Source organism: Neolamprologus multifasciatus, chromosome 8 (genome assembly GCF_963576455.1).
Source record: "Neolamprologus multifasciatus chromosome 8, fNeoMul1.2, whole genome shotgun sequence".
In the NCBI taxonomy this organism is placed as follows: Eukaryota; Metazoa; Chordata; class Actinopteri; order Cichliformes; family Cichlidae; genus Neolamprologus; species Neolamprologus multifasciatus.
In genome coordinates, this window is record NC_140446.1 from 27,039,820 (window position 1) to 27,067,372 (window position 27,553).

Genomic DNA, 27,553 nt, shown 5'->3' on the forward strand with positions numbered 1-27,553 from the left:
CAAAAGGACCCCCTGATGATCCTCTAATCGCCTGAGCCAAGGTGTGGAACTGGGTGTGGGTCCCAATCAGCCAGAGTTTCGGGTGATTTCATTGTGAAACCTGGCCCCACCTTATCATGCGAATTCCTGAGGTCAGATGGCCCAGGGTGTGAGTGGGCGTTAAGGCGTCTGGGAAGGGATCTCAAAACTGGATTATAGATGGCAGAGAGTTGGTGTCGTAAACCACCGCCTCTGTTCAAAGATGGTCGCTCACAGTGGACATAGATGGCTTCTTTCACTCCTCTTTCAAACCATCTGTCCTCTCTGTCCAAAATGTGAACATTGGCATCCTCGAAAGAGTGTCCTTTATCCTTAAGATGCAGATGGACAGCTGAATCTTGTCCTGTGGAGGTGGCTCTTCTGTGTTGTGCCATGCGCTTGTGAAGTGGCTGTTTGGTCTCTCCAATGTAGAGGTCTGGGCATTCCTCGCTGCACTGTACGGCATACACCACATTGTTAAGTTTGTGTTTTGGCGTTTTGTCTTTCGGGTGAACCAGTTTTTGTCTGAGTGTGTTGCTGGGTCTGAAGTACACTGGGATGTCATGCTTGGAGAAAACCCTCCTGAGTTTCTCTGATACACCGGCTACATAGGGGATGACAATGTTGTTGCGCCTGTCCTTCTTATCCTCCCTCGCTGGTGTCTGATCTTCTTTTCTGTGCCTCTTTGCTGACTTTAAAGAAGTCCAGACGCTTTTCTTTGCAAGCTCCTTTGATTGGTCTTTAAATAATTCCTAGAGTTCAGTAAAACTAATAATGACCCTGGGAGGACAAGTGGTCTCAAACAGGCTACACATGTCAGCTTTGCTACTTCAGCAGGAGGAGATGGTCTTGTTTACTGTGGATTACTGTCTTCACATGAGTGTGTGGTGCACTTTGGGCTGCAATTTGAACAGGTGAAAGACTAAAGGTATGGAAAAAAACATTTTCACTGCACATCACTCTTACTGAATAACACTCTTACTATGTAGCAAGTTTAAAGAGAGAGAAGATCAAAGGCGAGTGAAATGATGGCCTCTAGCAGTGGAGACTACTAAGGACGTGAAGGACAAAGTCTCTCAGAAGTCCCTCCTCATCTTTCTCCACATTTTTGTTACTTTCAGCCAGGTCTGTGCTTTGTTCACCTTGTGCTTTCAAGCAGACCACAGAATTCATGTCTTAATTTCACTTGTCAGCATAGACATGTTTTCCATCCACAAGTCCGCCTCTGAGACAACTAATGGTTTCTCCTTATGGGAACTGAGTGACTTGACTACCCGAGTTTTGTTCCCCTTGTCCTTAGCTTGGCTTAGTTCACCTGTGCCTTGTTTTCCCTAGCTGTGTTGCATCTCCCTAATTACCTTATGTGTATTTAAGTCCTCAGTTTCTCTCTGTTCCTTGTCACGTCATCATCATTTTCTCCAGGTTTTGTTTGGCCAGCCAGCCAGCAGTGTTTATGTTAGTTTGCTCCAGCTTTGCACAGCTCTTTATTTTGTCTATCAGCCTTTGTCAGCAGTTTTCAGTTAAGGTAGTCTGCCTAGTCCTACATTTTGGGTCCTCTCTCTGCCTGCCACATAACCAACCAATGGCAGTAGTTGAGCCATAAAACCCAAACAATGACCTGAAACATGTAAAAACATTCAGGAACACCAAGTGTTAGGAATAATTGCCAGCGTGACACGTTTCATTTACACATCTGATTCCATAAACATGTTTTCACATAAACAATGTAAGTCCAGCTTTAGGCTATTAAATAGGGGGCCCTATTTGTTGTAATACTAACAGCGTTCATTCATATCTTTGAGATTTTCATCCTTTCTCCTCTTGACTGCTTGTTAGTTTTGTTCACAATGGAAAAAACAAAAGTGATCGCTGAAGGCACATTTATATTAAAAGCACTCTGATGAAAGCAACATCACAAAATATGACTGAAATGTGTGACGAGGGTAAAAATTTCCTCTTAAAAGTGACTTGATAAAGGTTGAAACTGAATATAAAATTTTGCCTGTAGAAAATAAAAAGTCTCTGGAAAATATTAGTATTGATGATAGTATTTGTGTGCATGCACTCTTTTTTTTTACCATGTGTATTAATTATTAACATTCAAGCCTTGGCCTCTGTGACACCGGAGATATTCAAGAAAAACACTACAAAAGAATATAGCAAGAACGAATAACGGATGCTCAGACAAATGTAGTGTAGCCTTGTCCCCAGTGATAAAAAAAACAAAAAGAGACTTGGACACTGGATATGGAGCTTTATCGGTTACAGAGCTAAACCAGAGAAAAAGATTCAGACCGTCTTCTCTATAGGAAAAGATAGGAAAAAGAATCCTTGTAGCATTTCTCCTCGTGTAAGCCTCAACACCCAGAATCAATTGGTGAAGTGGGAGGAATATGTAAGAGGAAGACAGAAAGGATGTTTTCTGCTATGGTTAACCTTCATGTGGTGGAGAGTGTCTTCCTTTCTCCTTTCCCCCCATGACATGACACTGTCCTCCACAGCCCCAGCATGCTCTGGAGCAGCGGTCCCCAAACTTTTTTGCGCCACGGACCGGTTTATGCCCGACAATATTTTCATGGACCGGCCTTTAAGGTGTCGTGGATAAATACAACTAAATAAAACTAGTACCGGTACCGAAAAAAAGAAGATTTATTCATAACACACGTGAAAAGACCCAGGAAAACCGAGTAAACAATAAAAACGATAACAAAATAACGCTGAAAACCGATAAAAACCCTGAAAACCATACATTTTACACCTGAGCCTCAACTCTCGCGGCCCGGTACCAAACAACTCACGGACCAGTACCGGTCCGAGGCCCGGGGGTTGGGGACCGCTGCTCTGGAGGATGTTTACTCCACATTCCCCATTTTTCTGCATAACATATTTATCAAGTGTGATTCAATTCAATTCAATTTTATTTATATAGCGCCAAATCACAACAAATGTCGCCTCAAGGCGCTTCATAGATACAGAGAAAAGCCCAACAATCATATGACCCCCTATGAGCAGCACTTTGGCGACAGTGGGAAGGAAAAACTCCCTTTTAACAGGAAGAAACCTCCGGCAGAACCAGGCTCAGGGAGGGGCGGCCATCTGCTGCGACCGGTTGGGGTGAGAGAAGGAAGATGAGCTCCAACCCTAGACTTCAAACTCTAATTTGATTCTACTAAATCAGTAATTTCAAATGTGAGTTGTCTCTGACTGAAATTTTAAAAAATGATTACGTCACCTTAACACCTGACAGCTTTCCAAAGCCGCGTAGCTGTCCAGCCTTCATTTCACAAAATAAACAGAGTTGTTTGACATGGTCCTAATATTGAGTAGAAAAACAACTCTCGAAAACAGCTCTGAATATTAGGGGATGGACACAAAATCAAAGGTCCTTCAGAGCTGACCTATGATTTGTGGAACAGGGCAACAGACATCAAAATGAGAGTGGGATCTGGGAATCTGGGCATTTAACTAGAGATCCAGCTTTTTCAGCTTCCAAAAAATTGATATATATATATATATGTGTCAGTTACCTGACAATACAGGGTACTCATACAATAATAGGGATTTATTAAAAGGCTGCATTCCTCATTGCGAGAAAAAGACTGGGAATCATTCTTAAACAACAATTTCCTAATATAAAACCTAAACTCTAACAAACAAATCTATGCAAGAATATAAATTTACTGAAATACTAATTGTTATTGTAATACTCATTATCAACAAGTGTCATTTCAGCTCAGTATAAAAATAATTAGGCTGGTGTATACTAATATAATTTTCATACAATGCTGCTGTTTTTTACTTTTGCTGCAATCATTGTGAATGGACCTCCTCACATATGTGAAGTCTGTAGAGTGAAGCAGACAAGAGACTATGGCTGCCACAAACAATTATTTTGATAGTCGACTAGTCACCGATTATTTTTGCGATTAGTCAACTAATCAGATCATCATCCATTGGACGTAGCTTATTGCACCAGCAGCACCTGCTCTTATATAACTATCATTAGCTTACAGCTTTAAGTGTTTAAGGTATGTGCTAACTAAAAATGAAGACAAGATGATAGTTTATTGAATTTTAATGAAATTTGCAGATTGTTTCGGAGAAGGTTAATAAACACAGCCGTCTGCTCCTTGCTATCTAAAATATAACAGGACACTGGAGTATATTCTCGAGCATCTCACACTTCTGATAATCATTTGTCTGCTTGACGTTTATTCAGCTGTGTAAAAACTGTAACTTTAATCTCAGCCAAACCGATTTACTCAGGAACAAATAAAATACTACAAAAAGCCAAAAATAACATTTTTAAGTTATCTAAGTGACTTATATATCATGTTTAACCTGAGTAGTGAAAGACGGCGGTGGGTTTGAAAACAATTAGCCGGGAGTCCGGTGTTCTCACCGGGTCTAATGAGCCTTGCCCCCGGCTAACTATCGAGCTAGTGGCTAACAGACGTCTCCGTTTTCTAAATGTATTTTTGGTATTTCATGTATTGTCTTCAATATCAGGGGGCGTTGCACCCTGTTGGCAAATAATGTAGGGAGTGGAAGGTGCAAGAGAGAGGGGATCAGATTAAAGGATAGATACATGGATTAGTGGAAGAAGCAGCAAGGATGGCAGAAGGAACAGAGAATTGAAGCAGGTGTTGAGGCAAGAAGCAGATAGTTGCTAGGTAAACGGGCCTGGCATGGGCTGAAATGAAGAAGTGCCCTCAGGTGGCTGGGACTTTGGAGAGTATAAATGCCAGTGTTACAAATAGCCCAAACCAGTATTAATCTCCCCCAACAGCCTTCATGCCTGCCGTGCATTAGAGGAAATAGCACGTTAAGCCACAGACCCAGTCAATCTTCCCCCGCACACTCCCAGCGCAATAAGAAATGATGTAGGAGGCGAGCAGCCCCATCCACCACAGCATTTTACATTTTAATCACATCACACAATAAGACAGGTGGAAATCAAGAGCAGGCAGGTTGAGGGAAAGCAATTAACAGTGACAGTGGAAGGAGAAGGAAGAAAAAGACAGAGGAGGACAGGAAGAGTGGTGACAAAGACTTGCTTCTGTTTCATCAACATGAAAAAGAAGTTTAGATCAGACTTTTTTTGCTGGTGTTGTTGGTGGCGGAGGTAATTCTTTCGACAATGATTTAAGGTTGGATGCACACAGAGCATTTGATGAGACTGAAATTACGGAAAGTGTTTAAAGCGATGGGAAAGAGGATTAGTGCAATTTTCTCCCGTTTTAGGAAAAGTGACCTTGTTTACTCACACTCTCAAAAGAGTCAAGACTACTTACTGGAGCTTCTGGTCAACTATCTTAGACTTAAGCCGTCAGCTCTAAATTGGTCACCAGATTACCACCCAGACCTCAGGATGGTTCTACCATAGTGCAGAAAGGTTATGTTTGTCTATATTTTACCTTCAATCCCTTTAATAATTGCAACGCCCAGTGTTGGGAAGGCTACTTTTAAAATGTATTCCACTACAGATTACAGATTACTTGCCCCAAAATGTATTTTGCAACATATTTCGTTAAGTTACTCAATGTGAGTAACGTATTCTGAATAATTTGGATTACTTAATATACTGTTATGCATTTTACAACTACATGAACTACATACTATTGCTGTGTGATTTATTACTATTACTGGAGGCTACTCGCCATACCAATACCAACTAGATTTTAAAATCTTAATATAAAATGAGTGACAGTAGGGTGGATATTAGCTGCACGTTTTGCAGTGATCCTGTATCAGTAATACGTTTTTTCTTTTTGTCTGCTTTCAGGACTGCAACTGATTATTTGCAGCTAGCAGGTTGTAGCAGCCTTCAGTAATAGTAATAAATCACAAAGCAATAGTACATCGAAGATACTGAAGTGGCACATAACCCAGGTAGCTCACATTCGTTTTTTTAAAAAGAACTTACTTTCAGATGTTTCTTTAGGTTGGAGTCCACAGGACGCCTACATTAGAGCCTCTTGTTTGGGTTCCCAGCAATGTGTGGACTTACCAAAATTAGAGAGGGGATAGCATAACATATGAAACAGGACAAGACCGTCGTGTAATCCATTTATTTCAACCAAGTAACGGTATTCTAATTATCACCTATTTAAACGGTAACTGTAACAGAATACAGTTACTCATATTTTGTATTTTAAATACATAATGCCGGTACGTGTAATCCATTACTCCCCAACACTGCCAACGCCATAGTGAGAACAGACAAAATGTGCTGTTTTACACCGCAGACAGTATACTTGACATGCTAATATACCCAGCCATACAACAGAAACCCAAAAACTTACAGCCAGTTGGAAAAAAAAGGTGCTTTCAGTACTTTGTTATTAACAGTCTGTTGCAAAAAAAAAACTTATTTACATGTTGACATGAATCTCCAAAAGCCGTCAAACACAATTTGACAAGAATAAAATACTATTTCTGCACCAACAAGATGATTCCCAATGAGCCATTAGCTGAAAACTTGCCATTTCTCAGCAGATGTCCTTAAAAAAATTGAGGAAACTGGACAAATAACCGGAGAGCTAACACATGTTTTTAAATTTACCTCACAACTTGCTACATTTTAAAAACATAAAATATAGTAAAAGTAGAACAGTCAGTTTATCATCTTGTCTACTATGCTCTCCTATTACCACAATCCCGTCCAGAGTCCACATTGCTCTGTCTTAGTCTGCAGGCCTTAACTTCCTCATCTCTGCACCCTGGGCCTGAATGGACTTGGCTGATCTTCTATCAATTTCACTCTTTATTTGCTTGGTTCAGTCCTCCACTCTCTGGACTCTGTGCTCAGTTCAAGTAGGGTTACCTCTATGCTCTGGACTTCCAGCAACCCACCCTCCCAAACTTAACTGCTCTGACCCACGCTATCCTTGGTTCAAAAACATCTTTAACCTGACCTATATGTAGTTGATAAATATATTTATTTATCAACCAAATCTAACTAATTTCAGGTCAAAAAGTGTGTAAACAATCCCATAATAGCAGGTTTACATTCATTTCTATGGGCTTGAAATATAAAATGAGGAGGTTTTATTTTTACAGTTGCATGGTTTTAAAAATGTTTTTTTAGTGTTAAGAAAAACCCATCTGAGAGATGCATCTAACCTTTCAGTTAATCCATCTATTGTGCACTGACACCTCATCAGAAATGGTCTCAGTGGGATGGTGGCTGTCAAGAAGCCAGTATTAAAAAAGACTGTGGTATGCTAAATTAGAGCCCTGAGCTTGACGTTACTGAAGTTGGATCATCTTGACAGAGATTAAAAAGGAGAGAACTTCTAAAGAAAGGCTTTGGAATGTCCTTCAATAAGTCAAGAGAACTGCTCCTGAAAACCACTTAAGGGCATTATAAGAAAACGTGCCTAAGAGAGTTTAGGCTATATTGAAGAGTAAGAGGTGGTATACAACTTCCCTGTCAAAGGTAAACCAAAGGTGAAATTAAATAGACTGTGTCACCATGGCTGAAGTAATAACAGGTATTATTATACCTGTATTACACAACTAGTATAGGTCATGGAATGATTAAAAACAATTAAAAAAGAAATAATAAATAAACAACAACTTACTACCGTCTGCTACCACCACTTTCAGCCATTATTATATACCATTCAGTGTAAATGTCTTTTGGGCCCACTCTTTCTATGGCTAATTCCTGTCTTTTGACTTGGCAGAAAAGTCAATATCAGTGAGCACCAACAAATACAATACACATAGATGCAACATAAGCCAAAATCAACCTATTAAAGAAAAACATAGTAGGGTTTGTGTTTGTAACTTTCTGTAAAACCTACAATAAAATTTGTCTCCGTTTGTTTGATTGGCCTAATAGGTTCTCAGGTATTCAGAATTCAGGAGAGAGTTTCAGTGATGGATGCTCTAAGGGAATCTCAAGAAGCTTTTCCTGCCTGACACGCACATTTGGGAGAAACCATGAAGGCCAGGTAATTATTTTAGTATTAAAGCACTCCATTAAATCTGTAAATGCTGAAAATGCAACAATTTTAACTCAGATTAAAACAGTACTTGACAGTAGAATTGCTTGAAAGTAGAATATTCTTCTACCTAGTTCCACTACAGTAAAATTAAAATAGAAGTGCAGAGAGTTGGCTTGAAATTGCCTGAGGCTAAGACTGCATCTGCCCCCGCTGATGAGTGCACACCAGGTCAGCAGCTAAGGGTTAACAAGAGAATAATCGGATACTTACATGAATACATATAGGGATTTTTACCTTTTCTTGAGCTTTTTCTCATTTGAACTAAATGTAAACTACATTTTCTATTTCACTTTATAAAATGCACTTAATGTGGATCTTATGGCATGTTGCATAACACTCTACAGCTCCCTGCAGCTGGCTATGGAGGTGTCTGTGACCTTTTGTGTACCATTTTTCCACACCTTTTTCTGCCCTCTTCTTTAACCTCCAACCAGTGTAGTGCAGCACTCCAAAAAACATACCCCGCAAGGTGAAACTTATGAAGATATGTAGAGACAGAGACAAACATAGACAGTGAGTGAGAAAGTGGGATGCCATTAAAGGTTGGATTTGCCTGCCTCCCCACTGTGTCTTCACCCCCTAGTTTCTCTCATTAGTACTGCACAGCACAGAGCAGGGGAAGGGGAAGGCAAAAATACACTGAGCCTCTAAGCAAACAAGCTGGCAGAGGATCTTTAGTCCTTGCCACAGCCTGACAGAGCAGCACATCTCGTTTACATGCTACATTAGCAAAACTCTATGAATTCTGAAGATGGCTACAGCTTGTTATGTCGATACTTTTCGATAATCTGCAGCAACATCTGAAAAGACCAAAATGCTGCGGTATCTGAAGCTGGAGCAAGACTGACATATCAATTTTGAGATATTTAGATGTTATTTTTCTCCTTTTCACTATTTTTGGTAAGTAGTTGACTAAAAACATAAAGCTATACACTTGAAATAAATGGAAACCATTATATATGATTTTCATAAACTGTGCTTTATCTAAAATATAAATTCTGACCTTAGAATTGCTTGTGCTGTGGCATCTATCATACAAGACAGGTAGCACTTCTTATCAGCCTCTCTTGTTGCTCATAATCTGGCTGAACTGCTAAATGTTTGTCATTCTTGTTTGCCATGTCATTCTCTCTTAAGTTGTATTTGGACTTCTATTTGTAGTCCAATGTACACATTTTATTGATGCTGATTATGTTCATCTCTCTAGCTCTTCTGCTGCGAGTAGCTAGGTTCAAATATTTTACATACAGAGCCAGAAATGATTGAACACATAAGCATTACCACAAGAAACCAAAAAAGATATACATCACTGCACAAATACGTTTGAAAGGGAGAATGACATATGAGCAGTGAGATTTAAAGTATGCAGAACAGAGGCTGATTGGCTCAGACAAGCTGGGCAGAACGATGATAAGACTAGAGCAATGATGCCATTGAGTTAGACAGAGTTGGGAAAAGGAAGCAAAGAATAGCTCAGCAGTCATACACCCAGGAAAGCACGCAGATGAGTGATTTCAGATATTCCTTTTGGGATTTCTGCATGAGCTTCGTATGAATGAATATATCAGACAGATTAAAACACTAGAGTGTAGTGAAAGAGACCTGTTTAACTTTGTTTGCTTCTGGTGCAGTTATGGATGTTGTGTTGTTCTTTCATTGGGACTTTTTGTAGTCCTTTGGTTAATTTTGGTTTAATTTTTTGGTTGTCTTGAAGGAGACAAAGACTAAGGGAATGGGGGTGTATATATGCACTCTATATTACACAGAGAGCGGCAAAAATCACAGCATTTAAAAAAGTTGATATCATGATATAGAAAAAATGCTGTTTGATTTAGTGTTGCTGTTTTTATCAATGGAAACTAAAAGGAAAACAACCTCAGTTTAATAAAATAAAAAAGGTATGATGGATATATATATGCGATGAAGAAGGTGCCTAAGAAGTACCACAGGCTGTCCAGACCTGAGGCCTTGGAAACTGCCAAGCAACGACTCATAGCCTTGGCCAGCTGCTTGAAGAGGTACACTAGAGAGAAAGAGAGCAGGAGAATAAACCAGCTGTTCTCCACAGAACCAGCCAAGGTGTACTCTCAGTGGCGGGGGAACAATATGAGAACAGCACCACCAAGGCTGGAGACAGAACAATACTGGAAGAGCATATGGGAGAAGGACGCAACCCATAACGGCAATACTCAGTGGCTAGCAGATCTGAGGGCAGACCACAGCAACCTCTCTGGACAGGGTCCAGTAATCATGACAGTAGCAGACATCCAAGAAAGGGTCTCCAGTATGAAGAGTTGGACAGCACCAGGCCCCAACATGTTTCACGCCTACTGGCTGAAGAAGCTGACTGCACTCCACGAGCGTCTGGCAGCACAAAGGAACCAGCTGCTAGTTGACGAGAGACACCCAGAATGGCTAACCAAAGGCCGGACAGTCCTGATCCTAAAGGACCCCCAGAAGGGTCCCCTCCAACTACTGACCAATAACCTGCCTCAGTACCACATGGAAGCTCCCGTCAGGCATCATAGTGGCTAAGATGAATAGGCACATGCGTCAATACATGAGTGGGGCACAGAAAGGGATAAGAATACCCGAAGCGCAAAACACCAGCTACTGGTAGGCCGAACAATCAGCCAAGAGTGCAGGACCCCATTGACTAACCTGTGCACTGCCTGGATTGATTACAATGACTCGATGCCCCACACCTGGATCCTGGAATGCCTAGAACTATACAAGATCAATGGGACCCTAAGAGCCTTCATCAGGAACTCAATGGGGATGTGGCGGACAACACTAGAGGCCAACTTCAAGCCCATAGCACAAGTCACCATCAAGTACAAGATCTACCAAGGAGATGCTCTGTCCCCACTGCTGTTCTGCATAGACCTTATCCCTCTCTGTGAGTTCATTGACAAGACTGACTACGGATACCGACTACGGCATGGAGCAGTTGTCAGCCACCTCCTGTACATGGATGACATCAAGCTGTATGCCAAGAGTGAACGAGACATTGATTTACTGATCCACGTGCCCAGGATATACAGCAATGACATCAGAATGTCCTTCGGACTGGGGAAGTGTAGTCGGATGATAACAAAGAGAGGGAAGGTAGTCAGAATTGAGTGGATCGAACTACCAGAAAGCAACATTGCAGACATAGAGGACAGTTATAAGTACCTAGGGATCCCACAGGCAAATGGAAACCGTGAAGAGGGTGCTAGGAAGGCTGCAACCACCAAGCACCTGCAGAGGGTCAGGCAAGTCCTGAGGAGTCAGCTGAACAGTAAGAACAAGATCCGGGCTATCAATACCTACGCCCTGCCTGTGATCAGGTACCCTTAGAGTAAATTCCCAGACTCCGCCCCCAGCACGGCTCCAATCGAAGCTGAAATGAAGCCGTTTCAGAACATTTTGCTCTACATATTTGAGTTGTTCGCCATGCTTGGTAAGTCATTTTTTCAAAGATTGTTTCAATTATTATAATTAGCTTTTACTTCTCTGGCTCTTTGGAGTTGAGACAAAGCTGTGTGAAAGGCATTAGCCATGTTGCTCGGTGATAGCATAATATTTGGTGTTAGCTAGCTGAAAGGTATTGTTTGCAGGCAAATACCACAGCCTTGAAAAAAAGCTTGCATGTGAATTTTTTGTCAAATTTTTGGTCAAATACACCTAAAACAATAGTCTAGAATGTGAAATGTTGGTATAATGGTGCTACTTGAAGCCTGAAAACAATCTCCCATAAAAAAACGAGCAGACAGCAGTAGCAGACGTCGTGACTGGGTTCTACGTTAGCATTTAGATCCCTCCAGAGTTTTGTGCACACGGTTTAGGTAAAAATGAAAAAGGTTGAGGTTTTACATTTAGTTCAGTATTACCTGTTGTCTGTGTCCTTATCTTTTGGGAAAATACTTTACACAAGTAATCGCTCAAAAAGGATTTTTTTTTTTTTTTTTTTTTTACTGTGCTGCAATTGATTTGTGCCATTAATTAGTGTCAGCTAATTTTTTATTCAATCTCCACATAGGATATGCTTGTGAAGATGGAATATGGGGGAGAGCAGAAGTGCGTTGAAGTTCCACAAAGTGATGAATGAAGGACATGCATATTGTATTGAAGAAATAAGTGATGAGAATGCTGTTATTTGCATTTACCAGCTCACCTATGTCAGACCTTTTGATAAACAAAATTCTAATGAAAGTGAGAACATGTACACTGTTACATCTTTCAGAAAATGTTTTGAAATTGTGGTGCACAGTTCAGAATAAATGTTTTTCAAAAACCATTGCGTCTTTTTAGTAAATGTTTATTTCCAAAAGAAATAAGTAAGAAATAAGAAAGTTCAGAACAGTAAAATTCCCGCTTTTCAGAATTAATTAGAAGATAACTCTTACGTAGTTAAACTAAAATACTCTTTGAGAGTTAATGTATAAACTCTTAACACCAGGTGTTAAATTATCAACTCCAGACAGATTTGGTGTTCAACACTAAATCAGAGTTAACGTACCAACTCTCCAAAAAGAGTTAAATTAACACTCTCTGGTGTGGACCCATATAGACACTTTAATAGTAGGGGTGGGTTTTTATAATCGATTTATCGATTAAAATCGATTCTGGCTTGGATAACGTAATATCGATTCATTAAAATCCTGAATCGATTTTTTAATATAAATTTATTTTGCCCGAAATGCCAGAATCTCTGGTGAAATCTCACAAAATTTCAACAACCACCAAACAGCTAAGACAGTAAATGAGAGCAGGAACATGGATTCTGCACAAAGACTTAAACACACAGCCCAACCTCGGATCAGAATCAGTGAGATGTTGCCTTTCTCACAGTCGGGGCTGAAAGCCGACAGCCCGCTGATTCTGATCTGTCGGCGGTCCGCGCTTTGTGTTCACGCCCTTTATGCGCTGATTCTAAAGCTGTTAGTTTTATCTCTCTCCAAACAATATTGACCGAACCAGCAGCAAAAGAAGATCCAAACTAGGCTTCACATAAACAAAGTCATGAATTCACTCTGACTTTTACTGTTTTGCTTCGACCACGATGCACAGCTCTCTCTCGCATGCTCGCTCTCTTGCGGCTCTCTCTCCCTCTCTCTCCCTCTCTCTCTCTGTACTGTTTTCTGCATTATTCGCTTGCTTGTTACGCACAAGTCTACCGTTGTTTACAGCGCTGTCGGCCGACGGTTTTTTTTTTCGTTTTATATACTTCCGAAAATAAAACCTAATTTCTGCCGTTCAATACCGAACAAATTTAAACTTTTTAAAATTATGCAAAATGCAAAACGCTCAGCCTTGTCTCTAATAAAACCGCTGTAACTTCAGAGGTAATGTTCATGTGTTGATTAATGGTTTTCTTTCGTTTTTGATCTACTGCAGAAAATTTTTATAAAATCCCAGAACAGGAAAATCACCTTCATGTTTTTCTGTGTTTTATCCTCAGCTACTTTGACACAAAGTGCCTCTGCTGTGACGCTCACACCTTTGATAAAATCTTGGTGTGTCAGCTTCCTTTTTATAGATACAAAAATATGTAAATGTACTGATCTGAATTATAATATTTCTGACTGTCAAAATTTCCCAGATTCAAATCAAAGTGAATTGAATCGAATTAAATCGAATCGAATCGAATTAAATCGAATCGTGGATCGAATCGATTCGGGACCCTGTGAATCGGGATTGAATCGATTCTAGAAATCAGTGACGATACCCAGCCCTATTTAATAGTGTTGAAATCAAATCTGACAGTGTTAATTCGGACATGCTGGATTTGCTGTGTAGCTGTGAGAGCAGTCCCTTCTTTCGAATGTTGGAACACTGAGCTACTAGTTGTTTCGTCGTCATTGTGGATGTTGGGTATCGAAGATTCCATAGGTCCCTCACAAATTATTTCTGTATGCAGATGACATTTTTGTGATGTGTGAGGGTCCTGTCAACTCCATAACAAAATTGTTAAATGTTATTGATGGATTCTCTAGATTATCAGGTTACAAAATTAACTGGCATAGGTTGGAGGCAATGCCAGTATCTCAAACTTGCACTGCTAAATCACTATCATTCTTTAATTTTAAATGGTTACAAAAATAAATGAAATATTTAGGAATAATACTTAATCCAAATGTTGATGAAATTATGACCTATAATGTAAATAAATAAAATACCCACTAGGATATAAACTAATCTGGATAATTGGGGCAAGCTATGTTTGACATTATGGGGCAAAGTAAATACAATAAAGATGGTAGTAGCTCCTCTGATCAATTATTTCACTGGAATGATACCAATTTGTATTCTGCCAGAAATTCTTTTAAGATGATAATATAATAAAACGCCTCTATTGGCGTGGTGGTAGACCTCAGATTAATATTGACATCTCATTTGAAATGTCTAAGCTGTGTAAACACTGGGCAGCAACAAATGCAGACTGGGTTCTAAGTGAATGTCAACTAGCCTCTCCATTCACCCAGGTTGAGGTGTTAGCTCAAAAAACAGGCAATCAAGGGAATAGGATAGATAACCCTATTTTGAAGTTTTCAAAAATAGTATGGCTGTCAGGAGTTGCTGTGTTGATGTGGAGAAGAGGGACTCAAACGCTGTACTCGTGGTGAGAATTAAGGGTGTTTATTGGAGTGGCAGGATGAACGGATGAACAGAACAGGGAAGAAGGCAGGCTGGCTTTCTGACTGATCTGAACTGAAAGGCAAACACATGGAATAGACAGCAGTGACAACATCAATGACACGACAATGAACTGGTGAAACGGATGAACTTAAATACACAGGCTGAATGATGACGACAATTGGAAACAGGTGAGTACACGGCTGAACTTCTAAGTCTAACTAAGTGGTTCCCAAACTTTTTTTTACTGGGCCCCCCTTTGTTTTACAAGAAAAATGACCCAGGAAACCTGACAATGGCAAGAGGTTCACAAGAGCAAAACAGAGGCTCTAACAGAACAATGGGACAGTTTTTGGTTTTTATATGTCTAGAGCATCATGACAGTTTCATCCAGTGTCTTGCGCAACAGTTTTTTAAGTCTCACTGAGATTTGTTTTGTGTTGATATGTTTATTTCTTTAAATGTTTAAAAACTAATAAAAACATGGTCACTGTGGTCATAGAGAGATGAACATGGTCAGTAACAATAATCTGGTAAGTTTTAGCATTTTAAAAAGCTGTTAGTAAGGGGATCAAAGTGTGTCAAGAAAAAGCCTGAGCCAGGCCAGATGGATCCATGCTTTTCTGTTTATGCCAAATGTCACAGCAGAAATTGAGACCAAGCAACGTTTTTTTCTATCTTCTATTTTCCAAGTTTGTTAAGTCTGTGTAAATTGTAGCCTTTTCCTGTTTCCTGGTTTTCTGCGCTATCCCATCTGCCTCAAAGTTCAACATGTTGTGCATGCAGAGATTTTATTCTACATACCTTGGTTCTTAAAAAAATGGTTATTTGAGTTAACATTGCCTTCCTGTCAACTTGAAGCAGGATGGCCATTCTTCTCTGAATGCTGACATCACCAAGGTACTTTCACCCAGAAAACTGCCTGTCACTATATTTTCTTTTTCAGACCACTATCTGTAAATCACAGTGATGGTTGCACCAGAAAAAAATATCACAATAATGTTTGTGTGTGTGTGTGTGTGTGTGTGTGTGTGTGTGTGTGTGTGTTCAGGGAAAGCAGTGTAAACTGGATGTACATGTTAAAAAAGCACAGAATAATGAGACAAACTGCAATGGTATTATGGCAAAGAAATGAAACTATAGATCTCAGACTGATATGTCTCCTTTTCTATCATTAGTAGTGTGAACTCTCTTTTCTCAACCCTGTCCTTCACCTTCCGGGCCAGGGGATGAAGGACTGGCAGGCCACATTTAATAAACATTAAGGTGTGTGGGTTTCTCATTCATATATGTTCACATGCATACAGACACACACTGACGAAAAAGCATTAAATTCAGTTCTGACCAACTGTGGTGATGGGAGGTGGACGGAGGGAGCTGTCTTTCTAGACAAGCGAGATCCTTGGCTTTGTATTCTAATTCTGTTTTACTCTCATCTGCAAGTGTGAAACAAATAAGCTCAACATATACATACAAGTTAATTCAGCAAAGAAAAGAAAAAAATGCTATATAAAATACATTTCAATTTCGCTTCACCTTTTCTGACTTAGTTACATATCAAAAAGAAGTGGGAAGAAGTGCACACTTATTTAGTGCCACCCCTTCGAAATAAGTTATGAGTTAATATTTATTCAGCTTCCTTACTTATTTAACCTGCAGTAATAATAATGAACCTATTTCTAATATAATATATACACCACAAAAAGTATAAATTATTATCATAGCATTATTTTTATGTGAGTCTTTAACTTTCCTCTACACAACAAAACCAATACCTCCAGTGTTGAAAAGGTAATTGTACAATCCAAATAAGCTTGAATAAAACTTCCTAAACAAAGACATTCCCTGACTTTTATCGTTATAACTCGTGAAGAACATATCTTTATATCTCTTTCTGAGTTCATGCTTGGACATTGCTTCAACCTTACACTCAAACTACAGTTTCACTCCATGCACAGAAATGTGCAAATGTGCAACAAATCCCTTTTTCAGGTTACAAAAAGCTCTTAAATTACACCGTCCTTAAGTAAAAAAAAAAAAAAAAAACCTGCTCTGAATATTACCTGGGAGTTCATTATTTTTTGCTCTGAACAGAATTTGTCCTGTTTGGAATTCAGATTTTAATATAGCAGGCTGCAAGAATAGTGAGTTTCTATTATCCTTATAACCTGCATTGTGGATGATGCAAAGTGCTTTTTTAACAATGAAAAGCGAATGCAATGTGCTTTTATAGTTATTGCCCCAGACCTCTGCACAATACCTTAATTAATGTGAAACCAGTGAACAGCAGAGAATATGAAGTGATGTACAGTCTAATACCTGCTTTGCTTTGTTTAGCGTTCCAATGCTTATTGATACTTTGGAATGAATATTACTTATGTCTTGTCTCCAGTCTTTCATCTATTATCACTCCATGAAATCTATTTCCATTGACCCTTTCAATATCAACACTATTTATCTAAATCTTTACATTTTTATTTAATTATTTCCAAAAACCATAATTTTTATTTTATTTAAATTTAATGATAATTTCTTTTTATAAAGCCAAAGCTTCAATTTAAGTATTTCATTAGTCATCTCATCTAATAAATGTTGCAGGTCATCACCAGAGCAGAAAATGTTTCAAAATGTAATCAGCAAACAGTACCATTTCTAACAATTTGGACACTTTACAAATGATACTGATGTGTAAGTTAAAGAATTTTGGGCCCAAAAGTGACCCCTGCTGTACACCACAAGCAATGCCCATACATAAGGAGCAACAACTATTTAATTTCACAAACTGCTCCCTGTTTCTTAAGTCTATGAATAACCCAGCCACACATTGCTTTCTGTCTATGGAATTTTGTGATATATTTTATTCAATCTATTGGTGCCAAAGATGTTGATCTGCTTGATCTGAACCTGTACTGAGAATTGTTGTAATAAAGAAACAGTTCTGTAGTTTGTTAAACTGTGATATACATAGATACATATTACATACCACAATAGACCCATTTTTGTAATATACTTACATATCTATATTATTGCTAATATATATTGTAATATATATCTATATCATGGCTAAAGCACTTCTGGATGGATGCAAACTGCATTTTGTTGCCCTGTACCTGTGACATGTGCAATGACAATAAAGTTGAATTCTATTCTATGCACAATTTTTGCAAACAACAAAGTTATATGGAACTATTTACCTGAAAATGCAGCCAGGGCCTCAGGCATTTTTACATAACCATTTAAAACTATTTACAGAACAATCAGGTGTTCTGCATCAAATAAGAAGTCACACAAATTATTTGTGCCACTCCAAAAAATTATTTCTGTCCACTATAAGACAGAGGAGAACACCACAGACCTAAAAGCCTGCAGGCCTGTTTTTCGCCTAGAGATGGTATTTACATTGCAGACTAGGGCTGCTCAATTAATCGAATTTTAATCACGATTATGATCTGGGCTTTCAACGATCATTAAAAATGACTGAGCCGATTATTAGCCCCTCCCTCGTGCTTTACTCTCGCGCTGCTCCGTGTGGCGAATCGAGCGCACCTTTCTGCATTTCGAACACGTGTCACAACCTTTTTTGCGCCACGGACCGGTTTATGCCCGACAATATTTTCATGGACCGGCCTTTAAGGTGTCGCGGACAAATACAACAAAATAAAACTAGTACCAGTACCGAAAAAAAGAAAATTTATTCATAACACACGTGAAAAGACCCAGGAAAACCGAGTAAACCAGCGGTACCCAACCCCCGGGCCTCGGACCGGTACCGGTCCGTGAGTCGTTTGGTACCGGGCCGCGAGAGTTGAGGCTCAGGTGTGAAATGTGTAAATTTTCTTTTCTTTGGTACCGGTACTAGTTTTATTTTGTTGTATTTATCCGCGACACCTTAAACGCCGGTTCATGAAATATTGTCGGGCATAAACCGGTCCGTGGCGCAAAAAAGGTTGGGGACCGCTGGAGTAAACGATAAAAACGATAACAAAATAACGCTGAAGACCGATAAAAACCACTGATTAAGAGGACCCGAGGGAAGCTCGGAAAGCTAAGCAGAAGTTATTTGGAGAGGAGAGTGACTGCTGTTGGTTGAAAAGAGAGGTAAAAAAAAACTTCAGTGGTGTGGAAACATTATGGGTTCGCGGAGTCAGACGTGGATCAAGTAGACACAGTGTGTAAACTTTGCTATGGTGTAGTAGCTGCACCACAGAGCAACACTGCAAAGTTCACTAAACATAGATGTTTACATTTTTCATTTATTTTGTATATTGCAAACATTTGCACTGTTATCAGTATTTGCACACTATTTTATATTATTTTTTGACAATCTTTAAAGTCATTATTCAACACTTTGTTATTGTTAAATAAATATCGTCAAATAATCGAGATCTCAATTTCAGTGAAAATAATCATGATTATCATTTTTGCCATAGTCAAGCAGCCCTATTGCAAACTGCCTTTGGTGGCTTTATAACTGGCACACAAAACAAAAAAACAACAACACTACACTCCAACTACAAAAGACAACACACAATAACTATAGACTCCAAACACGCTAAACGTCACAAATCTCTCACATCTCAAAATTCGCGCTCTTTCGCTCGCTCCTTCTCGCCACCATTACTCCTAAAACTTCCCACTCTTCCTAAACAACCAAATGCCACATGTTGCCATGTATTTTTTTGATTGGTCGACATGGTACACTTTAAAACCAATAAGAAAGGGTATTGAGTGGAAAAGGGATGTTTGAGATATGACAAAAAGTCTACCGCTCATTTTGTCAAGGACCTCAGTCGGTAGGATGAAAGTCCAAGAACCGTCCAGTGACCACTAGGAACCATTAAGCATTAGGCACTGAGAGAGTAGACAAGGTAGGGGAAGTCCTAGATGAAAGGAGCCAAATGATAATAGAGCACAAGGTGGGCACAGAGATGATTAATACCATTTTCCTCTCCCATTTGCTGTTCATTAACTTACTGTCTGCCATAATGGCCTGAGCTAAGATCATTAGAACAAACACAGATAAAATGAGAGAACAGGAGGAGGTGAGATGGAGGGAGGGCAAAAAGCATGTTGATTAGTGAAACACTTATCCACATCTTAATTAAGCTGACTGCTACTGTCTTGCCGTGAAAAGGTGACACTGACAAAGCCACCACTTTATTCTGTCTATCCACTGTTTTTTGCTTTGTTTTTATAGTATTTCTTTATTAAAATTTACATTCACAAAACAGTAATTATGGTAGCATTCTTTTCACTTTTTGTGTTCCTGACCAAGCCAGAAAGAGAACAGGCGGAGCAATAAAGGTAGATAAGACCTAACTGGATGTGCTCTTAGGGAACCGTAACACATACATTTTCAGTTATGGTAAAGCACTGCCAGAGATAAAGCAATAAGGTATCATGAATCTCAGTAGGAGCTTATAAAGATGAACACATTCAGCTGAATATGGAGAGCAGCTGCACAATATTTTAATTTGTGTCGCCTTTATACCTTATAAAATAGTAAACTACCGAACTGACAAAATGTTTTATTAAATGTCTCAAAACTCAAGTGACTCCAGGATAAATAATAAAAATATCTTGTGTTAACATGTTATTGTGGGAAATGGGAAGCAAAGCATTGCAGTAGTGCTACAGTAGTGGCACTGTGTCCATTCCTTAAGTGTATCTCTACCAGCTCCAATAGCATTACCAAATGCATCATTATGTTACCAGTATTTCAAGCCAAATCTAAAAAAATATTTACATATATACAAACCTGAAACTTTTCCTGAAGTGTATCAAACATATGATTCAAACGCATAGTTAACATTGTGGAAGAGTGCATGTTTAAACCAAAAAACTGGGCATAGTATTTTTTCTAAACCTAATAAAGTAATCTGGCAGCTAAATGTTACTCTATTAACAAGAACTCTTAACTTACAACTCTTAACCATTTGGCTTCAGTAGCATCAGTTTACTGGCGTTATATGAACGTGATTGCAAGGGCAACTGCGGCAAGTCACGTGATCAAGGTCAACAGCAAAGGTCGTTAAGAGGTCATTGCTAGGCCAGATTACACAACAAAAAAAATCATCTGAATTTGTCCACATCTTAATTTAAACCACAAATACATGACTAAATTATTAACATCATAACACATCAAAAATGACTTTCCATTGCTATTGTATAGCCGGAGCTATACATTTCTTACAGTGTTTATTTTGATGACAGAACTGTTTTTTTTTTGCTTGTTCCTCATGATTTTTTCCCCCACATATGTACAATGACAGTCTTAAGTCATAATCTTTCTGGCAAACAGCAAATGAATTTATTTACTGTTATTAATAATATAATATTAAAAAATTATTAATATAACTTAATACTTGCGCACATCTGCAGAACAGAAAAATGTACTTTTCTTTCTTTCATTCTTTCCTACATTTCAATTTACCTACATAATGCAGTATTGCATCTGAGGACTAAGTGTTGAGCTATATCTGTTTTGTAAGACACTATCTTATAAATACTAGGAGTAGGTTTCACACTAAAACAGATGATATTGGGAAAAATGACTCCCTCTTATCTATCACTCCCAACAGAAAGAGCAGGCCCATATAAACAGGATTATCATCATTCTTCCATCAAAGAACGCCCTAGAGACTGGAGTAAAATGACTGATGAGAATATGGGATTATGGTGAGAAGAGAACAAGTGGAGAAAAAGGGAGTGCGTGAGTGGTGAAGTGGAGTGATGGAGCAGGTGGACTTTCATTTATCTTGTCCATCCTGACGTGTAGTGGGGGCCTCAGGCTGGCTGTCAACCGCTGTGATGGATGACAGATAAGTAGTGAAAAACATGTAGATTCAAATGCAAGTTATGCAAGCCACACGCAAAGGTGTAACAACAAAAATGGGCACCGTTTAGAAAAACTGTAATGTGTAGTAATTCGCCTACATTTAGGTTTTATTCTGTAAAATTAAAATTAATGAACATGTTAAATAATTAACTCACATACGACACCAAAATCTTTTCCCTAGTCCTGTCATTTAAGGGGAAGTAATTAGAATTAGCAAGAAAAGCTGAAGTTATTTTCCTTATTTTAAGGGATATTCTAGTTATTGGTTTTCCATATCACAGCAGTAAATTTGGGAAAAACATTTCAAACTTAAGCCAATGATGGTTAGATATAACTTTTTGGTATAATCAGTTTAAAATCCTAATAAGCTCTTGATAAACCACTTTACAAAGGTTGCTTTCCCAGAGTTAAAGTATATAACCTCAAATTCTGCTTATGCAAATTTTAAAGGAAGATTTCTGCTCTTGAATTAACTCTTACATCACTTAATTAAAAGTTGTTAGACATGCGTCTGTTCCTTCAGTCGTGTAAAAATCCATCTATTCCAGGTGCAAGTCTACTCCAAAATAACATTTGTACACCCTGAATAGGTACCCATGCTGTATTTGGAAGGGATGTTGGTGTGATAAGCCCGCCAGTACTTTAAGTATGGACTTGCATTACTAAATTATTGTTAGGTTAAGTAATTTGTCTTCACCAGCAATAACAATTGACAGACAGTCCCAACAGGCACTAGCTTAACCTCATCAATTATAGCAGCCTGATTTGGTTTGAATAGACCCATGTATCTTACACGGGTAGCATTTTTAAGAATTACCATGAAGCCAATAACCCAGTTATAGTATAAATAAGTCTCTTAAAATAATGCTTTCCTAGTGCAGTGAAAATGAGGTTACATTAAATAAGCTTTCTGTCAACTAATCAGATAAACAGTATTGTTATTATTTCTTTAGAGTTTACGAAAATCCATATCTTTGATTTCAAGATATGGACAAGATATTTTAAATATAATTAAGAAGGTGCGATTTCATACTTATTGAAACCTTTTATTGAAACCTTGTGTGTATTTTAGGATTTGTATCAATTTTCTTCCATTTAACTGAATCTGGGTCAACATGAGATACGCCAGGCGTTGTTTCTGACATTCCTTTGCCCAGAAATGTTTTTAAGTACTAAACAGTTAATAAATATATATCACCCACTTCACGGAAGCCAGCAATAAATTCAAGCTGTTTTAAAAAAAGCTAACTTTATAGTGTTACAACTGACATTTCCTCCATTTTATGTTGTGGTTGACATAATAGACCTCAATTTAAGCAAAGGGGAATATTACGTCTTCTACAAAATGTATTTAGCTTTCAAATAAAATTATCGATTATAAGAACCTTGTAAAGCATGCGCTATTTCATACAACACTAATTTTCTTCTATTTTCAACACAATTTAAAGCATTTTTCCACATGATGGATGTTCTAGTCTGTTTTGCTTTCATTCAATGTTGCAAAAAAAAAAGATAATTTAGTTTAAGGGCTGTGCCATCATCAAAATCCCCATGTGTTACTTGAGGCCCTAAATCGAACAAAGAACATAACTTTACAGTTTCCTCTCTTGAGACATGACTATGAGCCCTGGCACAAGAGAGATTTTTTAGGACATAGAAATGAATGAGGGCTGCAGGCAGGACAGGATGTAACCCAAATACTGCGACTAAAATTGTTTGTCCAAAATTTTCAACCTTGTAAAGGCTTTTCTTACTCCTGCTTTCATAGCTATTTGTAAAGCAAAAATGGAGGCAGTGCTATTTCTCTCATTCACAGTTTTCTCTCACCCTGTATGTCTGTGCTATGGGTCTGCTAGACCACTGAGGAATTGACAACTCTGACCCAGTTCTCTATGAATCATACCACCATATGCTGCTGTACACACCCTTTGCACTCACCAGCTTGCTTTACCACCCAAACACCTCAAAAAGACAACTAGCAAGCACACACTTCTTTAATCTGATAGCTTTAGTCACAAGGAGGAAACACAGAGACATTGCAGCAGTCAATTGAGGCTGAAGGCAAACCTGGATAGGAAAAACTGCATATTAAATTTAATTATACTTTGAACTATAATCCAAGTCCAGTGTTCCTTGAATTAATTTAGTCCAATTTGATACTGCACCTAAGTCACATAGCCGTGTCTCCCCGCTATAGTGCTAAATACAGTGTTTTTCTATGTCAAGAGAAAAAGTAGAAGTCAAAGACTTCCACTTGCAGCGTAAAGAGAAAATATTGTGCATATGGCCATGTGAGAAAGCTCTCTGACAACTCAGAGTCAGATTTATTGTATATGCCAGCACAAAACCAGTCTTTTGGCATTACAAAACTAAATAAAGAGACATAGTTTCAAAGGCAATGACAGTTATTTTTCTAAATGGCCTTTAGGGCTGTGCGATATGACCAAAATCTCATATTTTACAGATATTGTATATTGTATATATCGTAAAATAGTGCATTTTCTGTAAATTCAGTGAATCTCAGGCAAATCGACTTGTGTGAAGTGTTTTCAGTTGGGCGTTGAGTACCTGGAGCCGAGTGTTTTGACCGATGCATGAAACTATACCTTTTTAGAGGTAATTGGTAACGGACGCCATTTTCTTTGTATTTATTACACAGCATTCTGCAGGGAAGCCTGTACTAACTTTTGAGTGGAATGTTCATTTTGAGCACCTGACGGCTCTTTTTCGCTTCTCATCCGTAAACTCTCTCCTTACTCTTTCACATGATTCTTGTGTAGGTGGTTGAAGAGGTTTACCGTGTTTGAGTCTGAGGTGGGGACCGCTTGGCAGCATAATTTGCATAGTACAGTCTTCTGGTCCGTGTCAGACTTTTCATAGCCAAACCACGTCCATGCTTCAGAGGTAGCCCCTCATTTAGGAATAAGATCCTCGATTTGTTTTGACTGGTCCTTCTCTTGGAACTACCTGGTTCTGCCTCATCTTCACTGGCCATGCTGGTACTCTCTGTGCCTGCATCAACGTGCTGAATGAAGCGCCATTTATAGTTACCATATGATTTTATTTGAGGTAATTTGCTTGATGCATATTGTGAAATTTGATGTTTGAGAATAATGTACATGATTTTAATTTATTTTGAAAAGTCTCAACAGAATCTTGAGCTTTATTCTGAAAGGGTTATGTGGAAGATGAACAAGCAGATGGCTTGTTTATTTCTGTGGTTATTTTAAATATATTTTAAATATTATTTTAAATATATACTAGCAAGAGAGAACTTTAAGAAAATAATATTGCTATTACAGTGACCATCTAAACAATGAAAAAATATTCTAGTAAACAGCTTATTTTACGACACCACAAAACAAACGATAGTGTAATATGAAACGATAGATGTTTTCATATCATCATCCGATATATATCGTCCTATTGAACAGCGCTAATGTATTTCTAGGTATTTACCTTTTAAGATGCAAAACTGGGCTGAATTTAATGCTGGAAAGCAAGCTTGTTTTCTACCTGATGTGGTTTTGATAGTTGCTGCCAGAAGTCTTAATTTTTTCAGAATTAGAGGAAGTTATGCAAACAAAATAAATCAGGATTCAGTTCTAATCGTAGCATTCTAATTCAAGGAATTCTGTTGGGTTAAGAGCACAAGTTTGTGATTGGCTCTCATCATATCTAAAGGGCAGAAGTTTTAATGTTTTAATTAGTTTGAGATTTGCGCAACTCAATATTAAATCAGGAGTTCCCCAAAGTATGCTTAAGTACTGCGTAAGTAACTTTAAGTAGTGTGTCATTTCAAGGGAATTTTGCAAAAAAACAAAACAGCAATATTTCCCATTGTACATTGAAAATACACTGTACTTTTCAGGGCACAGGCCATGTTATGAAGTGGATTAATCTTGCCTTTTTGCACCTTTATATTTTTATATATTTATTTAGTATTCATTATGCTGATGTGCATAGGTGCTCTATTATTCAGTTGTCTATTATTATTATAGTTATAGTTATAGTTATATAGTTATTTTACAAATGTAAATTTTATAAGGACTTTTCTCCATCACCATCCCCCCAAAACCCAAATACATCATTAGTATCAAAATTTGCAAGCCTATGTCATCTTATAATTATATTATATATTTTAGGAAAGGACTGTTTCTTTTCCTGTAGAATATAACAGCAAGATTAATTACACAGTACCTAAAATCACATGTGCATTTACTTTTAATATAATTATTTATTCTTGTCTGTAAAATACATGATTATATGCAGTACATACAATTTACACTTACACAGTACTTAAACTTGCATAATTTGCACCTCTTTCCTGTAAAATACCTGTTATGTAACACTTAAAAATGCATTAACTAAAATAACTTACAGATTATTTAAAATTACTTGAAGACTATTCAGATTCACTTACAGTATTTTTATTTCTTTTCTTGTGTAACCTAATTTGTTACCCTCTATCCTAGCATGCCTACCTTTGGGTTTTTGTAGGTAACTTAAATTACATTGGAGTTTCAAATAAAATACAAATAAAATAAAAATATATTTAATTAAGGTTAATTATACCCTTAGTCACGGTCAATATTATACAGTGTTACTAATCTATCTTTCAATATTGAATATCAATATTTTTCTTTTCAAGTGTAATTACATTTTGCTGAGAATAATACTTGTTAAATTAATATTTTTTTGAAATATTGCTATTGTTCCATAATCTCTAATTACATAAAAAATAATAGAACACTTTAAGTTTAAGGTGAGTTTTTTCAAGTGATGGAACGTAATAGAAGCTGCTCAATAGCAAAGCCGAGTATAATCAATCTCAGCGAATCTCTTTTTTATATATCTGTTTCAGTGCACTGAGAAGCCAACTGCATGAAAACAGCCATCTGTCTTCTACCAGACTAAATAAAAAGGGGAGTCAAAGAATCATTACTTAAATGTGCAAGCTATTCAGTGTTTGAATAACAGTAATTAAATACATTTGGGCATTGGAAGTACCATCAGTCAATGAGTCCCACTACATGGTATTGCAGCAGCACTAACATTAAAACTAAAATTCAATTTCAGAAACTGTTCCCAAAAGAAGTTCCATATGTTGTTTCTGAAAGCTGTTATCACGACCTCCCATGAAGCACCAGCTTCCATGGATGTTGTTTTCTGGGCTTTTCTTTTTGTTCCAGTTATAGCTTTTACTTATTTCTAAATTTTACTTAAAAACTGAAAGGCTTTTGTTTTCTCAGGCTACTAAGAAATTTTGAACATCAAATTTCAACTAATTGCAGGTTCAAGTTTACCCACTGATTGTTTTCTTTTAAAACACACTTTTCTATGATCTTTTCAACTTTTAGTTTCGAAACAAATCTCAGTGTTGTTCAGACGTGTGGAAAAAGTTGTTTCCAACATCTTGGGCTTTGGTAATATTTTTATGTTAACATCTTTTATTTATAAGTTATGGGGCAAAAATGATCCCAATACGTTCAGAAGGGATTGTCACAAAAAAAAAAAACATGCAGCACATTTACCAACACATTAAAACATTAAAAGCTTTAATTCCATAATTGAGACTTGCACTTCACAAAACTTATAAAGTGTACAAAATATCAGTCTTATTATCAAATCTGACACTGATGACACAATTCAAAGTTCTTTTCTGCACATGAATATACCTGACATCAAGTGTCAGAACAAAAGCAGGAGAAAGCCCAGCATTACAAAATGTGAGGAGAGTCACAGATTCCATCATGTTAATATATTCCATCAGACATTTAACCTGAAAAATAGCCAAGGATAAAGAGGAACAAAATACATTTAATCCTGTTGCATAAGAACTATTCATAAATGTGCAGGAAACACTGAGACAGAGACAGCACTCCATAATCGCTTTTTCTCCACCTCTGGGGCAACAAAGTGATTAAATTCATTAAATCTCTTCACGTAATTGCAGCTCATCTATGGCAGAGTAAATATTCAATTAATAGTGCCTTTTTAATAACTGTGATTCCTTCAGTCCATCGCACATAGCCTCATGCTGTCATTAATTAAAATTTAT

General features: G+C 37.8%; 1 protein-coding gene and 1 long non-coding RNA gene across 3 annotated transcripts in view; both read right to left on the reverse strand.

The window, feature by feature from the left end:
* Nucleotides 1-27,553, reverse strand: part of ca10a (carbonic anhydrase 10 (inactive)a) — a 261,218-nt gene that overhangs the window by 110,403 nt on the left and 123,262 nt on the right. The window lies entirely within an intron of this gene.
* LOC146513246 (uncharacterized) lies at nucleotides 15,840-24,978 on the reverse strand. The gene is made up of 2 exons (XR_014875871.1): nucleotides 22,617-24,978; nucleotides 15,840-22,548 (listed from the first exon to the last, which is right to left on the reverse strand). It is a non-coding gene; the product is annotated as an uncharacterized LOC146513246 (long non-coding RNA).